The sequence below is a fragment of the Macaca fascicularis genome, chromosome 17, assembly GCF_037993035.2.
Source record: "Macaca fascicularis isolate 582-1 chromosome 17, T2T-MFA8v1.1".
Taxonomy (NCBI): Eukaryota; Metazoa; Chordata; class Mammalia; order Primates; family Cercopithecidae; genus Macaca; species Macaca fascicularis.
The window spans coordinates 23,301,129-23,317,587 of record NC_088391.1 but is presented as its reverse complement, the minus strand read 5'-3'; the positions used below and the strand labels follow the sequence as shown (position 1 = coordinate 23,317,587).

At 38.9% G+C, this 16,459-nt stretch overlaps 2 long non-coding RNA genes across 5 annotated transcripts in view; one reads left to right on the top strand and one right to left on the bottom strand.

Moving 5' to 3' along the window:
* The window catches only part of LOC107127941 (uncharacterized), a 101,562-nt gene extending 92,260 nt beyond the window's left edge, over positions 1–9,302 (bottom strand). For 2 of the 4 annotated variants that reach the window (XR_006693744.3, XR_010582578.2), the window contains exons 1-3: positions 7,717–9,302; positions 7,413–7,614; positions 2,498–2,637 (exon numbers count right to left, since the gene is read on the bottom strand). This is a non-coding gene — a long non-coding RNA (uncharacterized lncRNA). The remainder of the gene's footprint in view (positions 1–2,497; positions 2,638–7,412; positions 7,615–7,716) is intronic. The other 2 variants (XR_012426919.1, XR_012426920.1) reach the window with 1 other exon arrangement.
* Positions 1–16,459, top strand: part of LOC102116201 (uncharacterized) — a 176,331-nt gene that overhangs the window by 90,488 nt on the left and 69,384 nt on the right. Inside the window, exon 5 of the long non-coding RNA XR_006693745.2 lies at positions 13,413–13,523. This is a non-coding gene — a long non-coding RNA (uncharacterized lncRNA). The remainder of the gene's footprint in view (positions 1–13,412; positions 13,524–16,459) is intronic.

The window sequence follows — 16,459 nt, the reverse complement described above, 5'->3', positions numbered from 1 at the left end:
TATATATATATATAGTGTGTGTGTGTGTGTGTGTGTGTGTGTGTGTGTGTGTGTGATGGTGGTGGTGGTGGCCCATGTATTCTCAATGAGATTTCCTAAAAATATCCAATCCTGTCTCTCCAGGCTGATAAGTAATATCTGCTTATATAGCATTTATCACATACCATTTCACAACAGTTTCTTGGAAGAAAACCAAAACTGATCATAAAACATAGAAATAATTGGCAAGTAGATTGATGATAGTAAAATCCTTTTGTACATAACTGAAGAATAATATGGACAAGACAAAGAGGACTTTTGTCTGAATGGGGATTAGTCTATCCATCCATCAATCTATCCACACAGATATACATAAATACACACATCTGTATATTACTCATTCTATATACACATTTGTGTAGATATAGATATGGCTTCTCTATGTCAAACTAGCAATTACTTTTTCAGCACAAAATACCTCACTCAGCAATGATCCCCATTAATGAAATCAGATTTTGTTGCATCACCAAAGAGTTCAAAAGCTATTCTCCCTTTTATATTCTGTGCCAATGGCAAGAAACACACAAGAAGAAGACTGAACTTAAACTTAGCAAATTTGAAGTGCAGGGAGAATTTTATAAATGGCATAAATGATTTTCGATACAAATAGTGTTATTTCATGTTAATACTTTCCCAGAGTCACCATCCTTTTTTGAGTCTTCAAAGTGATTTAATTTTGATCTTTTAGAAACGTTCTTTTCTCCTGAGAAAAAAATTTGTCATGGAAACAGTGGCAAATGTAAAAGTGTGGGCATTTACAGTTTCCCAAACTGTTAGAATTCTCAAGTCCTGTCCCTGTTTTTTATGATGGTGGGGGCACAAGGGCAGGGGTATGGACTAAGGGAGTGTTTGCACCAAGAATAATATCTAGAAGAGAGTTCTGTACATTTCAGTGTGAATTTCACTGGGTACGTGCCTTATGGGGAGAGACTAAGATGTAGAAACAGAGAGAAGAGACCACTGGTGAGAAGATGAGGCCCTTCCTAAGATTCTTAATATAAATTTATAAACATACAGGTGTATGTGTGTACATTTATGCTTTGTGCACGTAGGTATTTATGTGTTGTGTGTACACATGTCTGTGCATGTATATGCATATATACACATATATACACACATTACATACACATATACATATGCATACTTTTTCCCACTGAAATTGTTGAAACTCTTGAAAATTGGACTTGAGTTATCAAAAATAATGCTTATTCTTTTCCATTCAATACCAAGGAAATCATATTTACCATGGGTCCAGAAAAGTCGTTTCTCTCTTTCCCCTCCCCATTACCCACCAGTACCCACTCCTTTTGCACATGCTATTTGGTCACTGGCCATCCCTAATGGCTCATCTAGACAGAGGTATGTGACCAGGACAGGTTAGGGGTCGAGATAAGGTGGATGTTTGCTGTAAGGCAGTGCCTTCCACTCCTTCCTAACCTGGGTTGTGCTTCTGGGCATGTGAAATGTATCGGTCCTTACTCCAATTTCCCAAATACAACTGGAAAATGTTAATATAAATGCCTCTGTCCTTTAGCGAGATGTCTAGAGGGCTATCTGAGGGCCTCAGAAGTAAAACTGACCTCCCCAGGGAAACTAGGCTCTCAGTTCCTTTCTTAATTCTCTGTATGATAATAAAATATGAAGTGGAAGATCTTCTAGATCACCACCTTAAATTTGCAGATGAGAAAGCTGGAACTCAGAAAGGCTGAGAGGTTCAAGGTCTCACAACTGTTTATGCTCAACTGGGAGATGAATTTGTTTCTCTGGCCTGTCAGGCCAACATTCTTTCCACTCAGCTATGCCGCCTCCTGCCTCCTAAAAGGATTCTAGCAGGACACTCTGATGAAAAGGACCTTCTCTTTTTACATCTGCTGCTTAAAGTTTATTTTATCATCACACAATTTTATGAGTTAAGCTATGTACATAAACAAATACTGTTACTTATTACTTGTTTACTATCGCCCTCCTTTTGGACATCAGAAAACCCAGGGTCTGAGTTGCAGTAATTCCCACAGAATCTCAAAAATGCACCCAGACTGCTCTTGCTTGCAGGACAAACGCACAGCACAAGCTTCCGATGAGGAATGTGGCTGTCGCAAGAACAGGACGCCACGATTCAATCCCTTCCCACGGCTGGCCCTGGCTGCCCACTCACATCAAGCAAGGGCACAGCATCCCTTCCGACAGCCTGACCCCTACCCCCAGATAAATCGACATGTGGATTGCAAAGGCATTCATAGGCGATGGTGCTAAGACTGCTTGAAGCTGACACCACACTTTGATCATTCAGTCAAATCAAAAAGCATTTATTAAGCATCTGTGTGAGGCTCCCTGCTGGGGCTTCTCTTTGTATCCCTAGCATTCACACTTCCCTGCTTTTCTTCTGTGTCTCTTCACCCCTGCCCAAGAAAACTCCCCTATCCACAGGAATCTCACTGCTCATGTTATCATGTCTTACCTAGAGTGGGATCCCATTTTGGTTTCTCCCAAGATGCTATTCAGTGTCCAGAATGAAACTTGGGGAATGGACCGCTCCTTTCTCCAATGTAGAGTCTACGCATCCATCTCTGCTTTCGGGAGATTCTGTGTGAGGAGCGCCTTAGTTAGGAATCAGAGAAAATGACGATGAAATTTCAGTCTGTTTTCTTTTTTCAGAATGCAGAGTGAAAATTTAGGAGGGTTTTTAGAAAAGCAGTTTACAGCCAGTAGTTGGAAGCGTTGAAGTGTTTTTGCAAGACCAATGTCTCAGATTATAGATTTATGATTTACTTGAAAATAAATCATTTATTTTAGGCTTGGATTTTAAAAAGAAAAAAAAATAAAAGCTTAGAATGATTTTCTTCAAGTTTTCTATGACATTCTTTACATCAGGAAGAGAGATGAGGGAAGGCAAGATGGAGGTTTTAGAGAGAACAGGGTTCCAACGTTATTTTTCCCTTGGTTCATTTATGAGACTACATTTTCCTAGCTGCATACGCTATTTCCATTGTATGACTCACACAGACATTTTACTACATTTAAAATTGTGTTAAATTCTTTCTGAAAAGCTTGGGTCAAATACACATACTATGCATACAGTTGGAAATTCTTCCTCATAGATCCAGCTCACGGTATGGATGTTGTATTTGTGTCCTCGTTGTCATGGCAACTAGAAAAGGGTTAAGCCAGGGCCTCAGAAAACCCAGAGGGTGTGCAGTAAAATATCATAAGTGTGTATATACTTCCTAAAATATACTTCTCAAATATGGATTAAGAAATCTTAAAACCACTGTCTTAAAATTAATTTTTCATTCCTAGTATTCAGATTATTGCCTAAAAAGGGTATTCTTAAAACAATCTCTTTCACCTCACTCCTTTTCTCTCTAAATTGTCATTTAATGACCATTTATCTCAAAAGACAGACTATGTAAATACATGAGAAGTGCTTTGGTTTTTAGATATGGATGAGAGACATGACAATGAGAATATGAATGAAGTTGTTTTCTGGCTGAAACAAACTGTCTTTTTTAGATCTCTCTTTTAAATCCATTTATATGAGAGTAATAAAACATTTTTCTCCATTTATTTAGGAGCTTACTAAATAAACTTAGGCAACCCTTAACAATACCAAGATGTTAAACATTCACCAGCTCTAAGAATTCAGACTCTTCTTTGTGTTGGCTGATGGCCCTCAGGTCCCTGACTACCCCTTTTAATTTTCTTACACACTTTACCCTGTGAGATAAATTTTAAGAGTTTATCCCAAAATAACACTGGGTAGGAGTACAGAATGCAATTCTGTTTGTTTTTGTTTTTGTTTCTTGAGATGGAAGCTCACCCTGTCACCTAGGCTAGAGCACAATGGCGCAATCTCAGCTCACTGCAACCTCTGCCTCCGGGGTTCAAATGATTCTCCTGCCTCAGCTTCCCAGGTAGCTGGGATTACAGGCACTGGTCACCATGCCCAGCTAATTTTTGTATTTTTAGTAGAGATGGGGTTTCACCATTGTGGCCAGGTCTTGAACTCCTGACCTTGTGATCCGTCTGCCTTGGCCTCCCAAAGTGCTGGGATTACAGGCGTGAGTCACTGCGCCAGGCAGAGAATGCAATTTTTATAAGGCCCAGAGCCATTGCAGCATTAGATGAAACACCATATTTTATATCTATACATCTTTCCTAGTTACATTTCCATGTGCAAAAGGAGGATGGGTAAAAAAACCTTCACTAAACGGTTCCCTGTCCCACTGCCCATTTCATAAGGATATCAGAGAGAGTATTAATACATCCCCTGGTCTATAATGCCTGGTTTAACTTTTAACCTTTGACACACTACCAAAGTTTTCCACACCCTGTATTTATTTCAAGATATTTCTATGTAGGAAATATATTTTATAATGAAATAATAAATGATAAATCATAAATGGCTTTATGATTTTATAACAAACATAAATTTATGGGAATATACTTAAACGTTCACTTCCAACCTTTGATACCATCTCATATTTAATATCTAAGGATCAAAAAAATATTTCAGGGTCAATATCCTGGCCCTTCTTCTGCCATCTGGTGGAGAAATAGAGAAGCAGTGAAACTGAAGAAACCAGGAGTTTCTTCAGTCCTTAAATGCATCAGTCAGCAAATGCTTGTGGGATATTATTACTATTTATTATTATTATTCATCAAACAGTACTCATCAAGACACTTCGCATGATTAAACATCATGCTCTGCAAAGTAACCACATTTAGTCTCTGTCCCCAGAAGAACTATGAAATATTACATGATTGAAAACTCCCGGATGATTTAGTTATTTTCAAGCAATCAGTTCAACATACAATGTAAGGAAAGGACTCCTTAAGACTATGAGGTTAGCATTTAGCTCATTTTAGTAGTAATTTGCTTTATAATGATATTCTGACCCCAAGATGCTCACGCTTTTCTAAGCACTTCTAAAGAGAAAGAGAGAAGGGAAGGAGAAAGAGATGGATGCAACTCTCTAATGCCTTACAAATCCCCAAAATGACATTTTAGGCTCATTTTTAAAACCATTTAAGTGTGTCTCAAAGACTCTTTATGAGCAAAAATAACATGTCCATGAGGTATCTGCAAATTTATTATAGTTTACAGGGTGTGGAGAGCAGAGATGTAATAACAAACATCTTAACTGTCACAGACTTGAGGAAAGTGACAGCCTCCTCAAATTAACTGGAACAAAATGATGTTCCAAGCCTGCTGAATTACCCCATACATAGCCGCATCTGAATTCCCATCTTCTTGCCAAATTCCACAGAAAAGAGGCAGCCAGAAATCATGGAGGAAATACATTGATTGCCATTAAATATCCTGCACATTTCCTGGAAATGTGGTTCTTTATGCTGATGGATTCTGGTTGAAGGCACTCAGGACCAAAGGGCCATGCTGTTTTGTATTGACAGTGGCTATTGGCTTGGTCCATTGCCACATGCTCTTTGATTTTAAAAGGGCATTGAAATCTAGGGAAGGCCCTTCACAGTGTTCCATGACATAAATAGAGAAAAAAAGCAGTGCTCATGTAACCAATGCTCTCTTAACTCGATGAGGCTCTCAAAGGGGCTATGGAGCAGAGTGAACTCCCATTCCTACTTCCTGCTTCCTCCACTCAGCACCCTCTTGGCCCAAATAACCCTTTGGCTTAAAGAGGGGAGGAAGGTTCTATCTTGAACATTGACCATTATAAATAATCAATGTGCATATTTTGGATAAGCACTGGGTATGTGATGCTTTTCTAAACAAAATGAGAATTTATGTAGCCCCAAAATAGACTACATAAATTACATCCTTTAAAAATACATCCTCTACGGTTTTTGTTTTCTTTCTTTTTTTTTTCTGTAGCTGCTTCTTTATTTCAACTTCCCCACACACATCTTTGACTGCTGTGGCAATGTGAAAGAAAGGTCAATGCAATTTCACAATTGATTCCTACAAATTCTTTCCCTACCAGAGTGTCCACGAGGGAGATCAAGTAACATCTGCCCGTAAGTGGTGGGTTTGGAACCCATGGAAGAGTAACTGGTGATCACCTGGAGCCAGTATGGGTTTCTTAATATTAGGTTATGTCAGTCCAAACTCATTTCTTTCATTGAGATTGGTACTGTAGTATAAATGCAATGTATCTAGATGACAGCAAAATTTCCGGAAAGGTGAAGGAGAAAAAAATGAACTGAATCCAAATGTGCTGGATTTGGGATAGATAGATAAATAACAAAAGAGGGATGTTTCCAGTAGAAAGCTAAACCATTCTGTTCTTGTTTCACATTTTAATTAATAACTTGAAAGAAATATAACAGGCACGCCTTTAGAAATTTGTCCAATAAACATTCAACTGAAGATGCTCTTGATGACAGAGCACGGGCTGGGATTCGAGGGTAGCAGTACAGGCAATGCAGAAAGCCTGACCTTTGGGAGGCTGCAGGCTCTTTAATTATGCTGATGCTAGAAAGCAGGAAGAACTAAAGATTGGATAACAGAATCACAAGCAAAAGCCGTGCAAACATTTTTTAGGCTAAATTTCGCAGAGATGTATGTGGTATTCTAAATTCAAGATAAAAAAAAATAAGAATCCAGCAACAGAAGAAGAATCCTCTTCCAGGGTAGGAAGCTATGGCGTTAGTAACTGCTTCATGAAAAAAAAATTAATGGTTTGAGATGACCGATATAGGGTGCAATGTGACGCAGCTCCCCAAAAGAGCAGTGCAATCTTGGACTGCGTAATATAGACATATGAAACCAGAACAAATTGGCAACCACCCCTTTATACTTTGTGATGTTTCTAGTGATCTCAGAGTGTTATATTCTCCAGTGGACCCTGTACATTAGTTGGGTCACAGACAAACTAATGCCTTCCCAAAATATCTACTGAGATGATGATGGACTAGACACTAGAAGCTATTCTCCAGCAAATGTTTATTGAGTGCCTACTTTGTTTCAGTCACTAATTCTGATGCTGGGGATAAATGATGGCTACAACGGACAAGGTTCCTGTTCACATGAGGATGATTATTTAATGGCTAAACAAAAGACAAATACATAGTGGATAAGATAACTTTATATAATGATAAAAGCTACTTTAAAAACCACCAAAAGCCATATCACATGAAGCACATTGAAAAGTACTAGATCTGATGTTTAGACTGGAAGGGGAAAGATGAAAGGAACACACAAATATCTTATTAAAATATAAGAAGATTATTTTACATAGGAGACAGACTAAATATATTGTGTAAGGGCCTGATGAATAGAACCATGGCCAGCGAGAGACACAATTGAGTCAACATACAATAAAACTGCCTATAAATCTAGTTTTCCCAAAGGAAATCAAGGCTACTCCAGAAGAAGATATATTCTCCAATCTACTTACCAAACCAGAAACTGCACAACCCTTTTGATCAGGAGTTGTAGGTCCACAGCTGGAAGGTTCAACCTCTGTGTCCCTCCAGTACTTCGCAGGTGCCACTAGTAGCTCTTCTCTCTCAGCCCATGGAAATATCATGTCTGTCTCCCCAGCTAGACTGTGAACCTCACGAGAACGCAGGCTGTGAATACATATTGTGACTTTCCTCCTAGCACAGCACATGACACCAACAGGCACTTAATAAATGTTCAACAGAAGGAATTAAAGTATCAAATGAGTAGCATGATTGGAAGACTTTTAAGATGCTTACCATCGGCCGGGCGCGGTGGCTCACGCCTGTAATCCCTGCACTTTGGGAGGCCGAGATGGGCGGATCACGAGGTCAGGAGATTGAGACCATCCTGGCTAACACGGTGAAACCCCGTCTCTACTAAAATACAAAAAAAAAAAAATTAGCCGGGCGCGGTGGCGGGCGCCTGTAGTCCCAGCTACTCGGGAGGCTGAGGCAGGAGAATGGCGCGAACCCGGGAGGCGGTGCTTGCAGTGAGCCGAGATGGTGCCACTGCACTCCAGCCTGGGCGACAGAGTGAAGACTCCGCCTCAAAAAAAAAAAAAAAAAAAAAAAGATGCTTACCATCATGTGGTTCTATAAGTTGCACGTATTTCAGGGAGTGGGTTATAGAAAATCTTAATTGTTTACTCGAAAATTTCAACTGGACATCCCTCAAATATCTAAAACCCAATAAATTAAAACATGTACCTCTTTCCCAAAATAATTGTTTCTCTTCTTATATTCAACGTCTTATAAGGTGGCATTGTTATGCATTGAAACAAAGGATCTGGGCATAATTCTGGTTGATTTTTTTCCCCTTCCACTCCATAGTCTCTCTCTCTCCAATTCCTGGGTGGTTTCCTTAACTTTGCCTAAACCATCCTCTCCATCCCCTACAACCTTGGCTCAAGCTGTCGTCATTTTTACCTGTTTTCATAATCAGGAATCATTCAGCCCCAAGTGACTAAAAACTAACTCAAGCTTGCTCAAGCAAAAATAAACTTATTGGTGTATATAACCCTAAAGTCCATTGGTAAACTGGTTTCAGACACAGAGTGATGTAGACTCTAGACTGTTAGAGGCTCAAACAATATTAATACAGCTCTGTTTCCCCTTCTTCTTGTTCATTTTCCTGCAAGTATTGGCTTAATGATCAGGTTTTCTCTGTGTAACAAGAAAGATGGCCTCTGGAAGCTGCAAGGCTACATCCTTTTATAAAGAAGAAGAAGAAAAAGAAAGAAGAAGAAGGAGGAGAAGGAGTAGTAGGAGGAGAAATAATTCTATGTCTAGGCGTGCATATGTGAATTTTCAGTAGAGAAGCTTGATTAAAAACTGCTTGGATTATGTGCCCACCCGAACCAGGGACGGGTACTGTAATGGGTTGAGTTTGGGTCATTTGTCCACCCCTGTGTGAGTGGGCCAGGCAATGAGAGACAGGTGATTCTCTTCCAAAGAAACAGATGCTAGACAAAAAACCAATAGCCATTCTGTACAGTCACGCTCTCCCACTAACTCCCTAATTATTCCGTGTCTCCTACTTCCTCAGTATATGCTCTTCGTTGCACCCCCCCAACCAAAAAAGTGATCTTCCTAAACGGCAATTCTAATTCTCTGTCTTCCCTCCTGAAAATGCTTAAGTAGCTCCTACTGGCCTGTAAAGTAAAGTCAAACTTCATTAGATTCTCACTCCTGCCTACTTCTGATGTATTTCTCCCTAGACTACTATCCTGGCCAAAGCTCCAGCCATTCTCAACTGCTTGCAATTTATCAAGCATACAAGATTATTTTGTGTCTTCAGTCGTTACTCACAGTGTCCCTCTTCCCTTCCTCCCATTAATTCCACAATCCCATTAATTTCTTCCCAAGAGGTTGCCCAGTAAGCAACTCCCCCCACCCCCACCCCCCACCCCCGAAAAAGCCTTTCCAGCTCTCCCTCAGGTAGGATTTATCCACGTGTGCCCTGTACACACCTCTGTCTCTTTAGCTCATGCATTCGTTTACATGCTTGTCCCCATCTAATAACCTGTCAGCTCCTGGAGGACAGCAATCAAGCTTCATTCATCCTTGTGTTTCTGGTAATTACCTGCAGACAATAGGCACCTAATAAACCCTTTTGAGAGAGAATGAAAGAGAGGAAGGGAGAAAAAAAATAAAAGGAGCGAAGGACAGGAAGAGATTCCCCAGGGCTTGTCTTTTCTTCCCAGATAATAAATACATTTTGAAAATAATATTCTGGGCAAAACCTCTTGCCTTTGTTATCTAAATCAAGCCATGAGTAATAGTGAGAATTTCAGGTCCAGTCACTGTGAAAGGTAGATGCAGGGAACATGGGAAGAGGGGACAAAAAGGTGACCTTTTATGGCATGGGTCAAGGTAGAGCCCCTGCATCTCCCACCCGTGTAGAGCGGGAGCCGGGTCACAGGCTGATGACGCGCCACCTGCAGCAACATGCCATGGCCTCCCTGCTTCTGGCTTGCTTCTGACTGGGCAGTCATGTGGAGAAATGAAAATGAATGGAGAAATGAAAAAGGCGACGTGATTTTCTGCTGAAAGCATTTCCAGTCATAGGTCTGAGTGCATTTTAATTATACCTGGACACAGGGGCCCCCACTCAGACATAACTGCAGTCCCAAGTGGACTGTCCCTGTGACTGTAAAGAGTTGTCTGAGCTTGTGCTTCTCTCCAGAGCCTGACATCACACTGATCATTAAGCAACTGCGCAGAGGAGCAGCTGGGTGTTTCCATGGCAACCTGCACTGGGTTGCCTGCAGAGCTTGGTAACAAGAGCATTTTATTATGGGTCATTAAGGGCAAAAGGCTTGATTTACATTATTTCCTGTAAAATCCTATTATTTCAGGTGTTACATTCCATCTCCATCTATGCTGCTTTTCTAGAAAAAAATCGTGTGGGTTATTAGGTGGAGAAACCACAAGAGGCTTCAGGTAAACCAAGCTATACAGTGATCTGTAGATGAGAAAAGTATTCTGCCAAAGGGATGTGTGGTCCAGAGGTATCTAGTGTTCTCCGAGGCCAGATAATTCCTGCTGTGAAATGTGAAGTCATTCTTTTTATTGTCTGTTCCCTTTGCCTGAGTCATGCTTTTGACTGGTATCCATGAGGATTCTTGGATTCTGTGTTCTGCTAAATAAGTATCACCAAATCTGGCCTGACTGTTCCTTAGCCACATCAGCTGCTGTCTCAGGGGTCTTATATTCCAGAGTGACCAAAATGCAGCAAATGGTAGCTCCTATCAGCACTTAAGCACATAAAGTTCTAGAAGGCTGTGAGCCTCTCTCTCTCCTCTTATCTGTACTTGGGAGCAGGGAGATTGAGCGTTCAACTCTAGCCAGTGTCTTTCTGGTAGCCCAGGCCCCCGGCCAGCACTGCACGCTGACCTGGAGCGGATGGACAGTGATTGCCTTTGAAGTGTGGTAGCGTTAAGTCTATTTGGGGAAGGCACTCTGGAAGGTCATTGTCTCACAGCTCCATCTGCTATCTATGATTAAGGATATTGATTCTACAGAGGCCATACCACAAATGCCATAGAATGTGCTCAAGCTTCCAAACCTGTGTAACCTGACGATAGTTAACTTAGGCCTTTCTGAATACTCACAAGTACTTTATGACTGAGATGATGCTGGGGGTCTTGCCCGCCAGGATGAGAACTGAGAACTAGAGACAAGCAGCAGTGGGGTATCATTCTTAAGTTTTTTGAGCTCATTTAGTACTGTTAGGAATATGTGAGAAGCTTCCCTGTTGAGAAAAAGCATTTGCCTAAGTGAGTGGAACAATGGGCATGTCATTGAATTAGTTCACGGTTTCACTGGCATTTCACACCATCCTCCAAGGATGCAGTGATCGACTTCAGATGACCCAAAGCAGAGCAGTGACCAGTAAGTGGGTGATTGTGCATCCTCTACTTATAAAGATGATGCTACTGAATTGCAGGCTATTTTTTAACAAAAGACTCCCTCCTCTTAATATTCACCAGAACTGTTATTTACTGTTATCTACTAGAAAAAGTAGATTTTTGTGTTAAATTGCAATCTTTGAACTATAGAATTAAAGCATCCCTAATATGAACAGTGCAATCTCTTCCATTTGGGTTGAGTGACCCAAGGCAGAAAGCAGGAGAATTAAGACAATGTGGAGAATGTTCTCGGGTATATCTGCTGGTGAGAGAGAAGGACCAGAGAGGTGAGAACAGTTCAGATTTCCTGCTGAGTAGCATGAGGCACCAACACATAGGACATCCAGTGTACCTTTCAAGTCCAGAAGATATGACTTGAGGGTCACGACAAAGAGATTGTTTTACAACTTGCTTTTCTTGCCCCACCAAAGGGTTTAGGCTAGATTAGATTTGGAAAATGAAGCTATAGTCATTGTATGTTTAAATATTGTGAACAGAACATATACAGAGCAGATTTAAGGAATGAAAACATATTAGACATAATAATGACAAAAAAAGAGATACAAAATTTTAAATAAAACCCAATTCAATAAAATGGAAAGGTCCTAAAATTGTAGTGGTATTAGTTACTTCTGAATGTGCCCTTCCCTTGTGTATTCCTGGCTTCTAAATAGAAAAAATTAACAATGATCTGTATTACCAAAAATAACAGTGAATTAATATTATAATGGCTTGAGCAAGATGAACTAATTTAAGGAATCAGTTATATCTTAAACTGTTAAAAATTAAAATAATCTTGTTCTGAATGAAAGGTCCGACCTGCTTGTGAACATGTCTCAGAGAAGATTCCTCTTTCATATCATTTCTCTTCTTACTAGTTGTGAAGAAAATCATTACAACTTTCCAGGCCTGTCTCTCCTCAATTCCTGAAGAAATCGTTACCTTGTCATTTAGCACTGGGCCTACAAAAAACCAAAAAGTGTTGTTGAAAATGAAAGGTTTAGTTATTTCAATACTTTGGCATAGGCAAAACAGTTACTTGAATGATTTTTCTTTTCTAAGAAGAGTAATATCTATTTATGAGAGGAAATTTAAACTAATACTGACTCCTGGCTTGACACTTCTTTTCGCACTGCTTAACTTCAACACTCCTGATTCCATACCTCTTGCTAACACTGGTGACCACAGAGTGTATTAACACAGTGACATTACGCTTCCTCAGTGTGAGACCTTTTATTGTTTGATTGGATGAAATGGTCAAAGATGTCAAAACAGTCCCCTTATAAGATACCTTTACAGGCTAATTGGGAGTCAGCAATGGTCAGGCCTGGAGACCATTTAAGTCACAGCAGTCTCCAGGGCTGATTAACAAAGAGATCTATAGTTAAAATTTCATAGACTAGCAAAGCAGAATAATAGCTTTTCACTGTCTGTGTCTGAGTCTCAGGAGTTTTAAAATCATTAGAGTTGTAACAGAAAACTGGCTATGGGGAGATTCCTAATGAATGATCTCAACTTTACCATAGTACAGCTCTCCAGAGACAAAGATTTTATGACTGCATGGTGGCTTGGCCCAGATTTCCTACGTGTGTGAATGCCACCTAATGATTTTCTGCACCATCTTGGTAGGATAGTAGGAGGCCGGCACACTGGCTATGGAGTGCAGATGGAGCTACTAAGCCATTGTAGTGGGTATGGTATTTATGTTGGCAATGCATTAAGCCACACTCTTTTTAATTTCATTTTTAAGGATTTTAGGTACACAGCACAGGTTGATCATACTCATTAGTCAAAGTCATGCTATTACATCAATCTGAGGAAAGTCCTTGATTTGTTTTAGTACTTTTCTATTCATCTTCCATTTCTCATCCTATCCCTTTCCCTATTCTACTGGGAAAGTATGTAAAAGTATGTCCTGTCCTTCCAAGTCCACCATATGTAAATGTGTACATTATGATCCAGCAATTTTGCCCCTGGAAGCAGACCCCAGAGAAAAGCTAGTACAGATTCACAAGGAACTGTGCACGTGTTTCTTTTTCACAGAGTTGTTTGGGGAACAGTAAAAAGTTGGAAGCCACATGTGTCCATCATCAAGTGAAGAGATGCATAAATTATGGCTTATACACATGGAAGAATACTATGTAACATTTGGAGGTAAGGAATTAAATTCTCATATAGTAGCATGAAAAATGCATGAAACAGAATGAGATCTAGAACACAATGTCATTTATGTAAAATTTTCAAGCCATACACATAAAACAAGGCTAAGCGTTTCTGAAGATACGTGATTATTTCTTGTTTTTCAAGGAAAAAATGGATGTAGTTTATTAAGAATGAAGAGAATAAGGACAAAGAAAAAGAATAAATATAAGAGAAGGGGAAATGGAGTGGCCAATGGATACAATTCATTAATTACATGCCAACACAACACAAAGTATGTTACACTCATTCTCTTATTTCAAACATATTAACAACCTATAAGGTAGATACTATTATTTTCCCTACTGATAGTTGAGGCAAAGGAGACTTGGAAAAGCTAAATATCTATCCAAAGTTTCACTGCTAGAAAGTGGCAAAGCCAATTCACACACGTAGGAAATCTGGGCCAAGCCACCATGCAGTCATAAAATCTTTGTCTCTGGAGAGCTGTACTATGGTAAAGTTGAGATCATTCATTAGGAATCTCCCCATAGCCAGTTTTCTGTTACAACTCTATTTCAGCTACCAACTAACTGTTAATGGTTTTTGTTTCCAAGTGTCTAGATTCCAGGAAGTATTAAAAGTAGAAGACACAAATATAACCAACATTAATATATTCAGCTTCCTAGAAACACATACATTTGTGTCTGATTTATACCTTACTGTTTCATTAATTTGGTTAGCGTGAGTTGATATCTAAGAAACAAAGAAGGCTAAATGCACTTCAAAATTTAATTTCTGGATGTGGAAAACTGAGAAAGTTTCACAATGTGGTGACTCATCTCCTTTACTGACTCTGAAAACCTGACTTGACCCTATGTTTTATTTCTCTTTAAACTCTGTAGATTTTTCTCAGTAGATTATTAAGCTTCTGAGAGTATGTGTTGTGTTCCTTATTAATATAAAATATAATATAGTTGAACTTTAAAATATGAAAGAAAAATGTTAATTAACTATAATAAGCCATTAAACTTTCTTCCTAGAAGTTTTATGGGATGTGTCTAGGTTGCTAGAGATTAAATTTACTAGTGATAAAATCTCTTGGCTATAAATCTAAGTAAATATAATTTTTTTCAAAAAAGAATCCATAAAGCCAGCCCACACACCTATCATTGAGTTGAGGCTCTTCTTGCTCTGTAATTGCTTTGCGGAAATGTCTTGTGAGAGCTCTGGCAAAGATGGCGCAAAGTCTGCTTCTGATCAATGAAAGAAACTAAGACCAATGCGAATGGGTCACTCCATTGGCATCACTAAGTAATATAAATGCTTGAGATTTTCACTATTCTCATAAATATTTTCAGTATGTAATCCAGAAAGAGAAGTAAAAAATTCAATTAGAAAGCCATGACAAAAAGTATTGTCTGTTGATAATCTCATATGAATCCTCAAAAGCTAGAAGAAAAAATTGGGGGTAGAGTGGGAGGGGAGACGAAATTTGTCTTAGATGAACTTTGATATTCATGATTCCAGAAATAGAAAAGGAATCGAATAGTAATAGCGGAAGGCAAATGTAATACTTTCTATCTCTCAGATGTTTACTAGCACCTATTACAAAAATATTTTTATTTCCACTAAGAAAAACCTAATTAAAGGATTCTACATGGATTCTATTTCTTTCTGGAAAGCAACGGTTCTTTGTGGTTTGGGGGTTAGAAACCTCTTTTAAAATTCATGAAAGTTAAAGACAATCTTTTTGCAAAATGCACACTCATGTGTCATTTTGCATAAAATCGCAGGAGTTCATAAATCCAAAACGCAAGGACCTAGATTAAAAAGATCAAACATATAGACTATACAGCAACGCAATCTACATTTCCCTCACCAGTTCTTTTAAATTTTTTAAAGTTTTCTAAGAAACACCTTGACATTTACCATTTTTGCAGGTGTTCACAGATTATACAGAAAGAAAATCAATCATACTAATTTGAGCAAAGCCTAATTTTGACATAATTAGATTTTGTTTATTTAACTGGAGCTGCCATTGAATTCCGCAAATTGCAGACATCATAATGACACTTCCAGGAACAAGTACCGAAGGACACAAAAAAATATCTGGTTACCAAGGAGAAGTCTAGTGATGCCTTGTACTTGTGGAAGAGGGGCAATACTAATCAGTGGCTATATAAAACTAATAGCAGACAACTAAGAGTTCATCAATGTTTCTAACTTTTTGAAAAAGTAAATCTATTAGTGTATTCCAGTGCGGTGTAGTTGACACTCAATTAAAATATTCTTGTCTAACCCTCATGACAGGTACATTATTAAAGTTTAATGCAATCATATTTTGGCAGCAAATAGAAATGTTATTTCCCAGGTGCACTGAATCAAATTGAAAACATTTGTTAAGTGATGAGATCAATTCTTTTTCTTGGGATAGTCTAACGAGAAGCATTTATCCATTCGGAAAGGCTTTAGGTTCCAAAGTTATATGTGCTACTTACCTTAATGTTCATCTCCATTCCTCACTGTCTTCAAAACAGGGTGCAACAGAGATCTAAGATATCGTTAGAATCTGTTCATCTAGCTCAGCCATGCCTAATGAAGGATGCCATTTTCTATTTTCAGTTTTTTGAAGTTGTTTCTGTGTGGATGATATTATTTAAAGCAACATGACAAATACAAACTAGATAATGAGAAGGCAGGAGGTATTATGAAGATCCCTGAAACAGGAAGCAGAAAGATTGGGTTTGATGCCTGGCTCTGTCACTGAATAACTGTGTCAACCTGCATAATCTCTGTGGGCTTTAATTTCCTCATATATAAAGTGAAGATAGAATGCTTATCTGTTAGGGATTTTTCCGAGTTGTCACACCAGCCATTATAGGGAAGTATGTTTTTCTCAACATTCCAAATGTACTTTACATTTACTTTTAAATTCTTTGTAGTATCAA